The following is a 15,181-nucleotide window of genomic DNA, read 5'->3' on the forward strand; positions in this document are numbered from 1 at the left end:
TGGATGGATGGATGGATGGATAGAGGCTGAGAGATTTGCTGTGATCAAAGGAGCTGATTGATAAATACTTATTTTAGCCAATCGGATAAAGGTTAGCACTTGAAATCATGCCCATTCTGATTGCTATGAATAGTGGTTTGTTCCTTTGCTGCAGTCTATTCATATATGCATTGATTATGTTGTAGAAAAGGAAAGGCAATGACACTATGATTGAGCTTTGAAAACTGGCTTATTTAGCTGCTGAGCATAAATAACAAACACCTCATGCTTGTTGACACTGAGCTGAAAACAGTATGCCAGCCAGTCACACAACTTTTAAATTGAAAACAATTGAAATGACTATTTGAGGTTTTTGAAAGTCTATATTATCAGTGATCAATTCAGAATCACACAGATATGGATTTTGTGTGGATGATTTCTTCTAAATGGACACACTGAAATAACCTCACACTTTTGAGTTAAAACATTTTTAGCATGTTTGCATTACATGTTTGCAACCAGCAGAGTGGTATGCTCTGGTATCGCTCAGCTTGGCACAAAGCAGCACCTCACTGCTCTCTGGTAACGCATACACAATAATGGAGCTTGAGTGTTTTGTGACATGGCTGCCTCCTATGAGAATGCAGCTTTTTTTGTGGTTATTCCCCTGGTAGATGTAAAAATGACCCCTGTCCAGGCAGTGGACTTGTATGTCTTTGCATTAAATGTGGCATTTCAAGCTGTATCTTGCACAATGATATCAAATATGGCATGTTGCTGTGCCTTTCCCAGCTGCATTGATGTAGCAAAACCCTGGTTACCCTTTAGATTTTGTAATATTTCATTGACAAGTTGCTGCTTGATTTAGGTGGCCAATATAGCCAGAAGCTGAATCATGGATCATTTTGTGTGGTGTTTTTCAGTTAAGGAAATAAGTGACATACATGATGGAGACATATCTGGTGATTTTGAGTTCAAATCTTTTGAACTCCTATTGTTCTTGGCTGCACATTGAATATGTTTAACCTTCCACAGCTCTGGAGACTTCTTCCCTTTTCTGCAAAATCCCAGAAATGTACAACCTTTTTACAACAGGTGAAAGAAGAATTATTAGTAACTTAATGAAACCTCATTTAAAAAAAAGCCCCTTAATGAATATACACAGTCCAGGACCCAGAAATCTTCTTTTTAGCAACCACAATGTACTATGTTTAAGAATGAACTTTTGTTTGATATTGCTGAAAACTTTCTTTTGCTTTTCTTTGGCATCAGCTGAAGGCAGAAGTCAAAGTGTTTGGATGAGAGGCAAGAAGTTATCACCCCAAGCCAGGACTATGTTTGCAGGGAGCATCTGTATTCTGTGTTATAGCTGCAACTGGGTGTATGGGCTGGCCTATTCTTGTCTCCAATCTATATGTGCTATTTATATGCTGCAGCAGTCGGTGGAGGCAGACAATGGTAGTAATTGAGACACCTGGACTCTGCTACCTCCTTTTAAACCTTGCCTCCCTGCAATCAAGATGGGCTCTTGTCTTTGTTTCCCTCCTCAAACAATGCAAACATTTCTGCATTGTACACAGAGGAACAGTAACCACTTATCATAATATGCCACATCTCATATTCTATTTATGGTCTGTGATTTGTGTTATTGTCTTTTGTAAAATAAAAAAAGCATGATTTTTATAGTGTTGAAATTGTGTTAGTAACTGTAAAATATTTTGAGACTTCTCAGTCAAAGAGGACAGAAGAGTCATGGGAGAGATGGATAGCTGATCCATTTTAGGCCCAGTTCACTTTAATATGAGTGAAACATTTAACTGTTCAGTTATTAAAATGCCACAGTAAAGTGAAGCACAGAGAAACTGTATTCCACAAAGAACATCACAATAACATCACCATGAAATTTCTTGCATAATGTGAGTTTCATCATCCGTGTAGTACTGATGCAGTCAGTCTGTCTCGGCCATGATGATATCATGTTCTGGTTTCTGTCATAACTTGTCAAATGAAATCATGTCCAGCTTCAAACTGACATAGAGAGGGTGGATCGGATCCCGAGGCTTTTTCACAGAGTGTGCATGAACATGTTTGTGTTGTATTGAAAAAAGACTATGCAACCCATACATTGTAGCAAAAATATAATACAGTCTGGTCTATGAAAAAAAAAAGGTGCAAATACACACACAGTGAGACACACCCGCACACACGCCGACACACACTCAAATACTCCAGTGTCAATCTACGGCTCCAGAACTTGCAGACTAATTATGGCCCTCTGCTGACACAAAGAAATTCTTCTGACCCTCTCTTTGAATCCCTGCAGCTACCTGACAGCCTACGTGACCTGAACAAAACTGAGAGGATTAGAGTCCTCATTAACACACGTTCACGCCAGCACACATTAGCAAACAAAAACACGTGAGATGGCCCACTGTCATTATTTGCCTTACAGAAAATGAAAGATAAAAGCCTAAATTACTAGAAAGAATTAAATACACCTGAAAATGTTTTATAATCAATTGCACAAGTCACATTGGCCATGATTTTAATAATTGAGAAGAGCATAAATAACTTTTGACATTCATTCATAAATTGTAAATAAATCAAATAAAGATTGCATTATTTTTATTACTGTTCTTTTTTTTACTTATTATAAAGAACCACAGTATTCCTGGTTAGAAGTAACACAAGCATTAAATACTTTTTCTGCAAAACTCTGGGAGATGCAGTTTCCAAATATATTAATTTGAAATTAAAACAGAGAGAACTCAGTGCAACAAGGTATTGATCCAAATGCCATCAGGAAAAAGGCAACACCATGCTGAACTTATTTAATGAGGAAGCAAACATACAGTGGAGGGGAAAAAAAGCATAATCACCAAGGAGAAACCCGGCAAGGAAAATGCAAGACACAGGAAGAGCTGACAAAGGAGGGATTAAACAGAGATTGTTAAATGTTGGGGAAGTGGGTAACTGAAATTCAACACAGCAGAGTTTAATTATTGGCTGCACTGGAGCTGAGGGAAAATAACTAATTGACATAAAGCCATGTAAACAAAGCAAGGTACAAATAGAATGGCCTAGATAAAACAAGACAAAAGACTAATAATTTTCACAAAACTGAAAAACAAACGAATTACAAACCTGAAAGTCGATGTTGTCATGAATTTTAGCATGTCAGTACCGTAATCATTTGAACTTTAGGTAATGATATGCAGTTTGAAGCCTTAGTGCAGCTGTAAAGTTCATAGTGTGTAACAGCAATTTTTCATCTTCTACAAAAGATTCAGAGGCTTAATAAACTGAGAATGACAAAGTGTTGCTCAAAATAACTAACTCCAAGCAGGCTTGACAGGAGAAGGTCATTAACAACAGAATTTCTGTCACAGTCACACACAATCACCTGACGTGCTTTGGGGGTTGCAGTCATTCTCTGTTTTATCCTTTGCAGTTAGAAACAATGGATCCATTAGTTTTTAACTTTAAAATTTTTAAAAATGTGAAAAATCTAACTTTTAGTAAATCCAGGGAAACTTAACTATATAGCACTTTTAAGCATACAAATAGTGATTCACAAAGGCATCAGAAGTGTTAAAATACAAAGAAATTAAAGCATGTTTAAAAAGACAGAGAAAATACAGGATTCAAACAATTAAAAACACATTTCTGTATTAGGAAAGACACATTTATAAAACAAGACTGTCTTCAGCTGCTTTATAAATAAGTTCAGACTCTCAAGACAATGTTGAAACATAGGAAGCTTCTTCAGTTTGAGGTCTAGTAGTCTGTAAAGAGGAAACTCCTACAAGTTATTATATCTATGGCATCTAGGTTTTTAAGGACTTGAGGGACTCAGGGAAGGTACTCTCTTCACAAAAGCTTTAGTGAGAAATCTTTACATTTCTTTAAATTTGTTTACAAAAACAGGTTCAGTGTGAACTAATGAAACAGCATACAACTTCAAGGATTTTTAAAATCAAGAATAGTGAAGAGATGACAATAACAGCTTAAAACAAAAATGTGAAAAGTAGGGCTCATGCAAGGCACCAAAAATATGTAACATTCTATTGATTCATTTGCTTAATTTAATATCATAGACAACATCTTCTGTCGGTTTGCATGTCCTCCACCCACTTTTCAATAACATGACTGTTGGGTTAATTGGACTCTCTAAATTGTTTAGTTGTGAGTGTGTGTGGGTGTGTGTGCATGGATGGTGGTTTGTCCTGTGTGTCTCTATGTTGCTCTGTGATGGACTGGGGCTGTACCTCACCTCTCGCCCAATGACAGCCGGCGATAAGCACCAGCCTTCCTGTGACCCCACATGGATAACTGGATGGATGGAGTTTGTTCTCCATTCATTAAATTTTAGACAGTTGCTTTATAGAACAAATACTTATTTTCCTGATTCTGCATGCCCACCGTCAGGCTGTCCATTGTTTTTACCTGCTTTTCTTTGTTGGCTCACAGGGGGCTTGGTCCTATCTTCAGCAGTAATTGGGCAAGAGGAGTTCTACACCATGGAAATGTTTTCAGGTCTTTACAGATTGGGGTCCCACACCACTATAATCTAAGATAGTCAAATGTGAAATTCAAGATGGTGCAATTAGTACCAAAGTAAACAAACTACTTTGGAGAATTTGCCATATGTTTTTCTATATCAGAAGATCTTAGGCTGATGAAGTTGCATCAGATTAAATTGATCAATTTATCAATTAAATGTTAGGATAAAATGTGCAATATGATATTTGGCCAAAACTGAAAAGAACATGTGAAAAACACAAACTGTAAGGAGATGTCTCATGATTTTGCTTGCTAAAAATATTGTTGTTCTCATTAAGTTAAAATTTCCAACCAGGTTGCAAGTTTATTCTAGAGTCAAATGTGATGACACTCTATGGACATGGCATAAAACTGGCAACAGCAAAATTATCTTAAGTCTACCAGAGGAAAATAAAACAATGAAAAAAAAATAAAACAATGAAACAAAAAATAAAACAATGAAACAAAGTACAGACTTTAGCATGACTCAAGTATTTAGAAACAAGATAGTTGTGCACTGACAGCTTAATAAGCTGAGAGGAGTGCAATGGTTTTATCACAAATGATTTAAGAGACGATAAGATCCAACAGAAGGCCTATATTTTAAGTGATTGCTTTTAAGAGGTGGCTTTACAACCTGCCATATGACATAGTACAGTTTGCTTTTCAAAACTGCTTTGCTTTTTGTTTTTTGTTCAATTAAATATATTATGACATAATGTAAAATGTTACTTTGGATTTTTCATCCGAAATGATTAGAGATTGTATTAGTGTCGGTCTAAAACCTCATTGCATGAACATTTTTATATCGTGAAACAACAAAACTACAGAATTCAAAGAATGCACTTATTTTTTAATAATGATATTGACTATAAGCAACAAAATAAAATTACTCGGCACTTTAAATTATGGTTATTTAAAATGGCTTTGACAAGTCCTTGTAGACTTATGGATAAAATATGAAAAAGATGAAATACATGGAAATATTTTCAGTACTGGAACAGTTTATGTTATTTTATATATGTTTCTGAAATGTGTTCTGGTGAAAGCGAAGGTCATCAGCAAGCCTACTCGCACTAATTATACATATTCTTTCATGCAAGCCAATCAGAAAAGACAGTCCCCGACCCTGTACGAGTCAGAGTTCAATGCTCTCAGCGTGGTCATGCAGTAATTAACCTACACATGCTGTGCAAAACGGCTTTCCTTTTCTACTTTTTATGTCTGTTTCTCCCTCTTTCTCCCACACATGCACTCACACAGGAATACAGAGCAACTGCTGCAAATCTAAATTGCATTTCTCACTTGCCACCACTTTTCCATGTGTATTCTTACAACGGAGGTCAATTTTTATTCACTGGAATATTTTAATGCAGTCATTTGCACACTGACAGGATTCATGGAGAATATAATTCAGCGCTACTTTCCCTTATTCAATACTTGTGTGAAGCTTGTTTTTAACCATAAAAACAAAATGTCTTATGTCTATTGGATTTGAAAAGAATGATAAAAATATTTTAAAAGATTGTACAAATTATTATGACTGTAAAAATAGTTCAGAATGCTTATATCTACTGAACTTAATAGACTTTTTCCTGCTGCTATATAATTAGTGTTATTTGTTTCATGAATCAGATGCTGAGGCAGAACAGGCAGTAAAAATCTAAAGATGTAAAAAATCTGGAGATAAAATCAGACTTCACTGAATCCGAGTGAATCAGGCCTAATGTGTGAGCAGCTGCTTCCAGACTTTTATTGCTGATGTGGCTGAAGAAACCTCTAAAACCTCTAAAATGGCTTACAAACCTTAATACTTTGTAAGCCATATGAAAGATTTTATAAGAATCTGAATTTGTGCCTTTTATTAGTGGTGGTTGAAGGCAGTCAAACAAAAACATAATATTTGAGAAGTCTTAAAAAGCTAAGGAAATGTTAAGGTTCATGTTTGTGACTTCTTTACTTGCCAGTGGAAACAAACTGGTGTGTTTTGATGGTCTTCAGGCTCCTGAATTCCCAGTGACTTTTTTTTTTTACTTTGCTCCAATTTGAGTTGTTTCTGATAGCTTCCTGTGGTCACTACTGAGATGAGTTGATTGTGTCTGTGTTTATAGATCAGCACCATTTTGGAATCTCACCAGCAAAAGAAGTGGACAGTTCACAAAACACTGTTTCTGAGCTGCAACCTGGAGTTTAATTGTCCCAGAAAGCAAATCTGGGCAGTGTCTCTGTTGGGAATGGAGTTTGTTTCCTCCTGGGAGCGCTAGAAGAGTTGTTTGGAGAATAGGAGGCCTGGGAGTCTTTGCTTGGATTGCTGCAATGTGGTCCTGATAAGCAGCAAGCACACACAAACCGATGGGAAGTGTGTTTCAGTAAGAAGCTTTTTATCTTTGTAGTTTAACAATCCATGTGTGCATTGGTTCAACAGTTTTAATGAGACATTCAGACACAAATCTACAAGATTATAGAAATGAATGCTTTATTTAGTCACAAACCAAAGATGATCTTGAGATAAATATTCTGTATTAAACTTGGATTTAAAAGTTTTGTCTGCTAATTAAAAAAATATTGTTGCTTTTAAACTTTCACCATGCATTTTTAAACCGGAAGACAAACTCACATTGACGTCTTTTCTTATCGCTCTAGTTATATTTCATACGTTAAATAAATAAATAAAGGACAAGGACTTATTCAGCGTTCTGCAACATTTAATATGGTTTAGTCTCTGTGTTACCCAAACACAGACTCAGCATGCAGATGGAGGCACAATGCATTATACATAGAACGATTTTCCCCATCTTTTGCTGCCTTTTCTGGTTTACCGCTTCTGCATTTTTCCACACAAAGAATCCACTTGATGAAATGGATTGCAATTACATACAATCATACAATAACATATAACTGCACACATTTATCCTGCTTAAAACCTTCATTACTGCAATTTGTGAATTATTTGTTTTTCTCCATAAGTATATTTCCCTGCTAGACATGGAGACAGGCCTCTATATGTGTCCTATGTTTTTTGTATACATACACATTAGATCTGAATATTCATGTCAGTGAACTTATAAAAGAAAACTCCAGATTGAACAAGCTCCTGTTTATGCCCAATGAAATATTTCTATGTTTCTTCAATTTATGTGTTAACTACTGTAGAATGTTCATAAGGAAACAGTGTAAAAAAAAAGCTATTATAGCAGTTTATGAACATTTTACATTACACTCTGTCATTATTTTTCACTAATATATTTGCAAAATGTTCTTATCTCTGCTAGCAAGCCGTGAGCTGTTATGTAATACAAAGCATTACAATATTCAAGACAATGGAACATAACTGAGATACAAAGAATGGAAAATAACAGTACAGCTGTACGAGATTACTGTAGAAGACAATGAGTGCCTCTACATGCCAATGGAAAACCTACTCAAGACAGCAGCATGCACAACAATCTGCTGTGTCTTATCAGCACTGGCAGTAGGCTTGGTTGTATTCTTTCAGGAAACAGGATAATGTGAGGGTATTGCCAGCCCTCCACCCCCCACCACACACATTCACATCACAGGGAAACCTATTAACATTAGTACTACACCAAAAGTCATAAACCTCTCCAAAAATCTTAATGACCCCATCCACTGACAGTATAGAGTAGCAGCAGGAAGAATGGTAAACAACACAATAAGAAGAGCAGAGAAGCGTAACAACTCAGTTAGAGGTGCAAACCTCAGTAGTGAAAATAAGAACCAGGAAGCACTATTGCACCATCTGGTAAGCTTGGCAGTAGTTTTCAAATGTAATTGAAATTCAAGTTAAGGAAGTAAGGTAGATTGAAATGCTCAATTGATAGCAATGGCACAGACATAACATTTTTTTTTATAATAAAAGCAATTTTAGAAATGATTATCTAGCAGTTTGACCACTGACAACAAAATTCAAGTAACTCTGTTTCTCCAAATAGTTGACGCAATGTGATGTGGTTGTGGGACGTTTGTGTTCGCACACACCTTTCACACACAGCACGGATTACGTGGGGACACACTCTCCTCTCCAGTATTCATCACGCCCTAAGCATATAGGTAACAAAGAGAGCTCCACACCTTTCTGCAGTCAACCTCCTCTGTAGAGCAAAACATGCTCTACAGAAGAAAATGTAGTCACTTGATCTTCTTTGCATGTATTTAATCTGTTTTCCAGTTAACCAATCATCAGTTAGGTCTTATCAAGCGTAAAATTGACAAAATTCAGTGATACTCCCCCACCCCCCAAAAAATAAAACAATTCTCATCTGGTTGAAAAATACCCACACATTTTCTGACTTCTCCCGATGTCTGACATTGAAAACAAAATATGAGAATTAGAGCAGCTTTATCTCCAATATGGCCATAAAACACAATTTTATCATATATGAATAAAGAAATGCTTTTGATACTAGCAGTTTCATTTGGCCTTGTTGGATTTTTATTGGTTTAGTTCTTGTTCCTTTTTGGTAATCATGAGGGTTTTCTTAGAAATAACATGGCTCTTACTGGAATTTGTGACCAAGTGGGAAAACCTTGGAAAAGATTAAGAAAGCATTGCAAATACATTTGCTGACACACATGAACAGATTTACGTAAACTGAGAGTAGGTCTTGATTAAACTGACCATGCTGCTCTCCTAACAGACCTGCTGGCTTAAGCTTATTTTTCACTGATTATGGTTTCTTGAGAGCATAGCCTCTTGAAAGCACTAAATTTATGAAGGATATTTGAAGGGAAATGAGAACAAATGGCTTCTATGCTCATTAGAGCAATTTTTATCCCATTGTCCGCTTCAGGTTTCAAACAATAACTCACCTAATCACCATTAATCATCTCACTGCTCATTACACTTGTGCAAATTGCATGGTGCCTGTTCCACACTTTTTTTTTTTATTTTACCCTCGATTGCCATCTCTAACAAAAATACCCAAAAACAGACCTTTAAATTGCACCTCTGGTAAATGTGGGGTTTTCATCCTTACAGAATTAGACTTCTGTGTCAGCCTTTTTCTACCTTGTCAGCTGTTTCACTTGACTGGAAGCATGGCTGAGGAGATGAGGCGAAAAATTCTTTAGGCATATTTCAGCCTCATAATGGGCTGTGCCTCCCCCAAGGAGGGGCTGCGTGGACGCATGCTATTTGCAGGTCACAGCTGTTTGTCAAAGATACCATTATACAGTATAGGATGACTGTGATATGTAGCAGATTTTAATCTGGGCTTTCATAGTAGCACAAATCAAAAAGGACGGTTCAGTTTCATCCTTTCCCCGTTCTTAAAAAGAGAGACACGAGGCGTGAGTGAAAGTGAAGAAGTCAGATGAAGCAAAAGGATTATCAAAGGCTTCTCTCCAAGCATCATCTTTGTGGAAGCATTCACACTTTCTCCCCTGTTTTTGAAAGGATGAACCCTAAAAAAAAAAAAAAACCAAGCAAGCCTGTGTAATTCGGCAACGATGTGCAGAGGACAAAAGAAGAAAATCTCTAAATCTGAAGTTTTATGCAGCTTCTTCCCGCCTTCGATTCCTGTTGCTTGGCCTGCCAGATAAGGTTCTCAAACTTCAAATGTGCTGCCTGTGCTCAAACCGCTAAAGCAGACATAGAGGATGAATTGGGATATTCAGTGCAGCATGCATGCCTGTTACTGATAATGGAAGCAATAATTTTACATTTGCAGCCTGCGAACATGCACATAACTGTGCAAAGGTATCCATATCACTTGAACTTTCTCACATTTGATCATCTTACATCAACAATCTTTGATGTTTAATTGGGATTTATGTGATACACCAATACAGGGTAGTGTAGAAAGAAGTGATAGGAAAAAGGATATATGGTTTTAGAAACAAAAATCTAAAAAGTGTGGCATGCATTTGCATTAAGCCCCCATTGATATAGCAACACGAAAACCAGGGCAATCATTTGTCATGTTGGATATTAATTTCCTTGCCCACATGCAGGTGCGCACAGAAGAACAGACTTAACGTTTAAGAGGGTTTGTTTTAATTCAGTCAAACGATCGTTCGAGAATTGAGACTGGAGGACGTCAGGAAGAAAAGGGAGTCCAGGTAGGTTCAGGGGTCCCGGGCTGCAGCGGATTGGAACGGCTTGGAGGTGCCAACCAGCGAGACGCGCCTGACCGGTGAAGTTCCAGGCTTGGCTCCGGGAAGCGGGATCAAGGTCTGAGAGGTAACAGAGAGGAAGAGGATAAAATGACTGGACAATACTTAACATGGACTATGCAAGAACTTAGGGCTGAGTCTGACCAACAAGTGGTAACCATCGAGCGAAGACTGATGGTTCCACCGCTTCTTAAGAAGCCTGCCGCTGGTTACCAGGATCCGATGCAGGTGCGTCAGGCTGTCAAACTCCTCCGCGTAGCTCGTCTCTGGAAAGAACCCTCACTCCAACCTGAATCCTGACATCATTGGCTTGAGATGTTTCCTAGTTTATAAATAGGGCCACATGTCTGACATGATTTCTGTGTAACAATTGTTGTTTTAATTGTGTGGAAAAAACACACAATCAAAAACCTTCATTTGGTTTGAATCACCCTTACGCTACATTTTTAAAAGGGCCGCATGCTGCCTGGACAACGTTAGACAGTTATAACAGCTTCAATCCAGCTCAAACATTAAATTGTCTGTTTAGAAAATAAATATTTTCAGACTACAGCTACCATTGAAAATCATTCTCAAACCCACAAACAAACAAACTTACACCTTCAAATAAATGTTCTAAACTCTTAGAATGAGTGAAACAAAGAACACAGTTAAGAAATTATCCAAATCATGTTCACTCCTGGGTGGAACGTAACATATTTTAAGTACATCTCATACGTCATCTTGGACTTTCACAGAACTTTCACATGTACAAATTCTGAGAGTGATTTGATCTGTTCCTTCAAATTGTCCCTGTCGTAGGAGTTTCCGTGAAAGTTTTGTGCTTCAGTTGGACTGGAGAATCCATGTTCCCTCAGGAGGTCCAGTGAAGTGTTTGATACCAAGTCTTTCAGTTTGTTATTGTGAACACTTAGTCATTTCAACATTTGTCAAGACTGTAAAAGTTGTGTTGTGTGTCTGGAGCTTAAGAAGTCCAATTTACAGTTTGCCACAAACCATATAGATGAACAACAAATCAGTGGGAAAAAAAACTGTCAAGATGAGCCTAAGATGTTGCTTTTTAGCCAAAATGCACAAAAAAAATAAAAATCTATATGCACATTGCTCTGAAAATACTCTGCAAACGTTATTACATAGTGGTGGCAGCAACATACTGTGGGAAAATCAGCCTTCTTCAGAGAGGCTGGACAAAATTAATGGGAAGCTGGATAGAGCTCATTACTGATGAACCTTGACTTAAATGAGACAAAATACAAATGCACAGCTTACTATATGGACCTTTTGTAAGCCACTCTTTGGTTTCACTTCATTGCGTGTTGTGAAAGGTTACAGTGTTAATTTAATGTGAAAAGTTTAAGGAGCATGAATACTTTCGGAAGGCACCATAAAGTTTCTTTGGTGTCATCGAAAATGAACTCAGACAATCATTTGCACACAAGCTAATTAGTTTCTTAGAAGAAAAGTAGTGTATCCACAAAGAAAAAAAAATTCTTTAATCCGACTGTGTCTTAATCTCCTTAAAGCAGTTTCCAGTGTTTTATAATGACCATTCCCAATTTTCCTGTCTAGAAAGCCACTAATAGAATATTAATGGAATATTAATGTGAATGCTTTGGAAACTTCTGGCTATTATAATTGTCTTTGTTCTACTTCGAGAAATTTCTGTCCTGTGTAGCGTCTCTTTTTAGTGCCCCAGTCTCTTTGAGATTTTCTGTGCTTTTTTTTGTACTTTGTGCAGTATCTTTTATTACATTCCTTTCCTTCTATCAGTTTTTTTCTTCTTTTTTTTTTTACCAAGATACCATGAGCTCAGTTAGAACTTACATCTGAAGCTCATATGCAATGCAGTAGCACAGCAGCAATCATCAAACAGAAATTCCTCAAAAATCATGTGTCCTGCAGGCCTTTCCTTTGCCATTGTAGCAGCATGAAGCTATCCACCATATTCATGTTCTAACTGGAAGCTGTCTTAACAACTGCACCTCATATTCCTCTGAGTGTCTTCTGATGGCTGGAAACAGCTGGAATCTCCCAAATAATTTCCGACTAGAACTGTGCATGGGCGGCACATCATTTCACTCTGACCTGTTCTTGCTGGCAGCGCAATCAAAATGTGTTGTAAATGTACAGTGTATTCTTCATTTTGGTCTCCTAAAATTGCAAAATAAACATTTCATGTTCATGCTTTTTGGTTCTTAATGAAAGTCAGAATAACGCAAAGAGAATTATCAGAGTTTGGGGATTGTTCAAATAAATCTCAAACTGAAACTCTTTCATGATGTGTATAAAATGAAGTGTGAGAATATTTTATAATGACTGAGTGCATAATTGTTAAATGTAAAAAGATAATTTGACATTTATGTCATGAGGTGGTGGTGTAGGTGGTGAGGAAAACGCAGCAGGCTCAGGATGAGATGAGAAATGGTGGTTTAATGAAGTAAATCCAGAATTAACACAGTCCAATATATCCAAAATGCCGGGCAGCACGACCGAGCTGAAGCCAGGGCTCGACGCCGGTAGCAACCGCTAAACGAAGGACGAAACAGACTGGGCACACAGAAACGGAATGACAGGACGCCAAGAGCGGCAAGAAACGACAAGGACCCGACAAAGACACAGAGACACAGGTGACACTAAATACACAAAAGGTAATCAGGGAACGAGACACCTGGGAATAATCAAACGGGAAAAGACAGGACAACACAGAGACACAGGAAACTTGAAATAAATACACAGAAACACACAGATCACAACAATTTAACTTTCGAGAGTTAAGTCCAAACTCTCGAAAGTTTGGACTTAGTGACAAAATTAAAGTTGTCTATGGTCATTCCTGAAAAACAAAGAAAAAAATGAATGGAAAATAGTGCGGTACAAACCGTGGCCTCCATGGGCCCCCAAGAGCTTTTTTTTTTCTTTTCATCCATAAAATAATGATTTCTACATACATTATCAGGTATACAGTATATTATTGTAAAAACAAATCACTTCATGATGAACTTGTGTGTTTTTGATATTATAATGACATAGAAATTATTACTAAAAAAATAAATAAATAATCATCTCCACTGAGGGGGCCCCTTAGTGGCCCTGGGGCCCTAAGTGGCTGCTTAGTTTGCTTGTGCCTCGGGCCGGCCCTGGTGCAGAAGAATGTATGGTAAGCACATTGATCAGTTTCACTTGTTTCAGATCAGCTGCTGGAGGCACATCTGCTGCACCAGTGGCTGAAACATTCAAAGAGCATTTAATTTTGAAGTCAGATCGAGATGCATGTCAAGAAGTATTTGAAACCACTGAGAGTGACAAGGGAAGGTAACAGTCAATCTTTACACTCATTATAGAGGCAGAGGACATGGGCTCGGATGACACCAAGACAAACATCTCTGGATACATTTACATAGTTGACTCAATAGATATTATCTTGTGGACATAGTGTAGAGGTTCTTAATTGAACAGCAATAGTTATAGAGGAAGAAAAGTGTTGCTGTGACGGCACAGAAAGACTGAAATGTGGGAAAGAACACGAGTAGATCAAGAGAAAGGAGTTTTCCCAGAGGCAAAGCAAGTAAATGAGTCATTATAGTGGATGTACTATCAGGTACATTCTAACAGCAGGACAACTGAATGAATGCCTTAAAAGTTAGGCATAAAAGGGTTTTTCATTTTGCTGCAATATCCCCCTAGGTAGACATTACTGCCTTAGTTATGGACCCGACTGTAAAACCTCCAGAGGTAGGCTGCTTATCGCCCATAAACATTGGCGGAGATGTATATGTATAATATGATTGCTGCTTTTATGGAAAAGAGTATTTTTGTCCAAAACAGTTAGTAAATTTGATGTGATTTTGTGTGTCGTTTCTGCAGCCAGGTTGTCGCCCTGTCTGCAGAGCCAGCTTCCCAGGTGCAGCACATCACAGCTGAGACCTCACTCTCTGATCGTTCTTACCCTTTTCACTCACAAACGCAACCAGAAACTTATAGGCGCATGCAATAAATTGCAAAGCAAAACAATCACACGCAAAACAGTAACATATATGCCAGGCTTAATTTCTGCTCTGCTGAGTCTGTTGGTGTCACATCTTTGCAGATGTTTTAGCTACGGGGAGAGGGAAACACTGAATTTGCACAAATTGTCTTTCTAGCCATTTGGCTGGAACAGCAGGTTTTGAAATGATAATGAATACGTGGGCCAGGATCTCCCACATGGCATCGTGTCTAGTGTGGAAACAGAAGATATAAAAGATGGCAGCCCTGGAAAGCAGAAGAATAATGTTTTTTTTACTCGTGAAGTATGAAAATCGGATTCTGGCAGTACAAGGATGATAACGCAGCCTGTGTTTCTCAGAAGGGATAAACATCTAAAGAGAAGAAAATGGTGAATCTGTAGGTATTATTTTCACTGAAGTGTGTAGAGGGTTCTGCATGCTCCTCAATTACTTACTATAAAACTGTGCTGTTTTGTAGCACAGTTTAAAATAACCAAGATGTAATAATAATAGTTTTATTATTATTATTATTATTATTA

Source organism: Xiphophorus maculatus, chromosome 3 (assembly GCF_002775205.1).
Source record: "Xiphophorus maculatus strain JP 163 A chromosome 3, X_maculatus-5.0-male, whole genome shotgun sequence".
Taxonomy (NCBI): domain Eukaryota; kingdom Metazoa; phylum Chordata; class Actinopteri; order Cyprinodontiformes; family Poeciliidae; genus Xiphophorus; species Xiphophorus maculatus.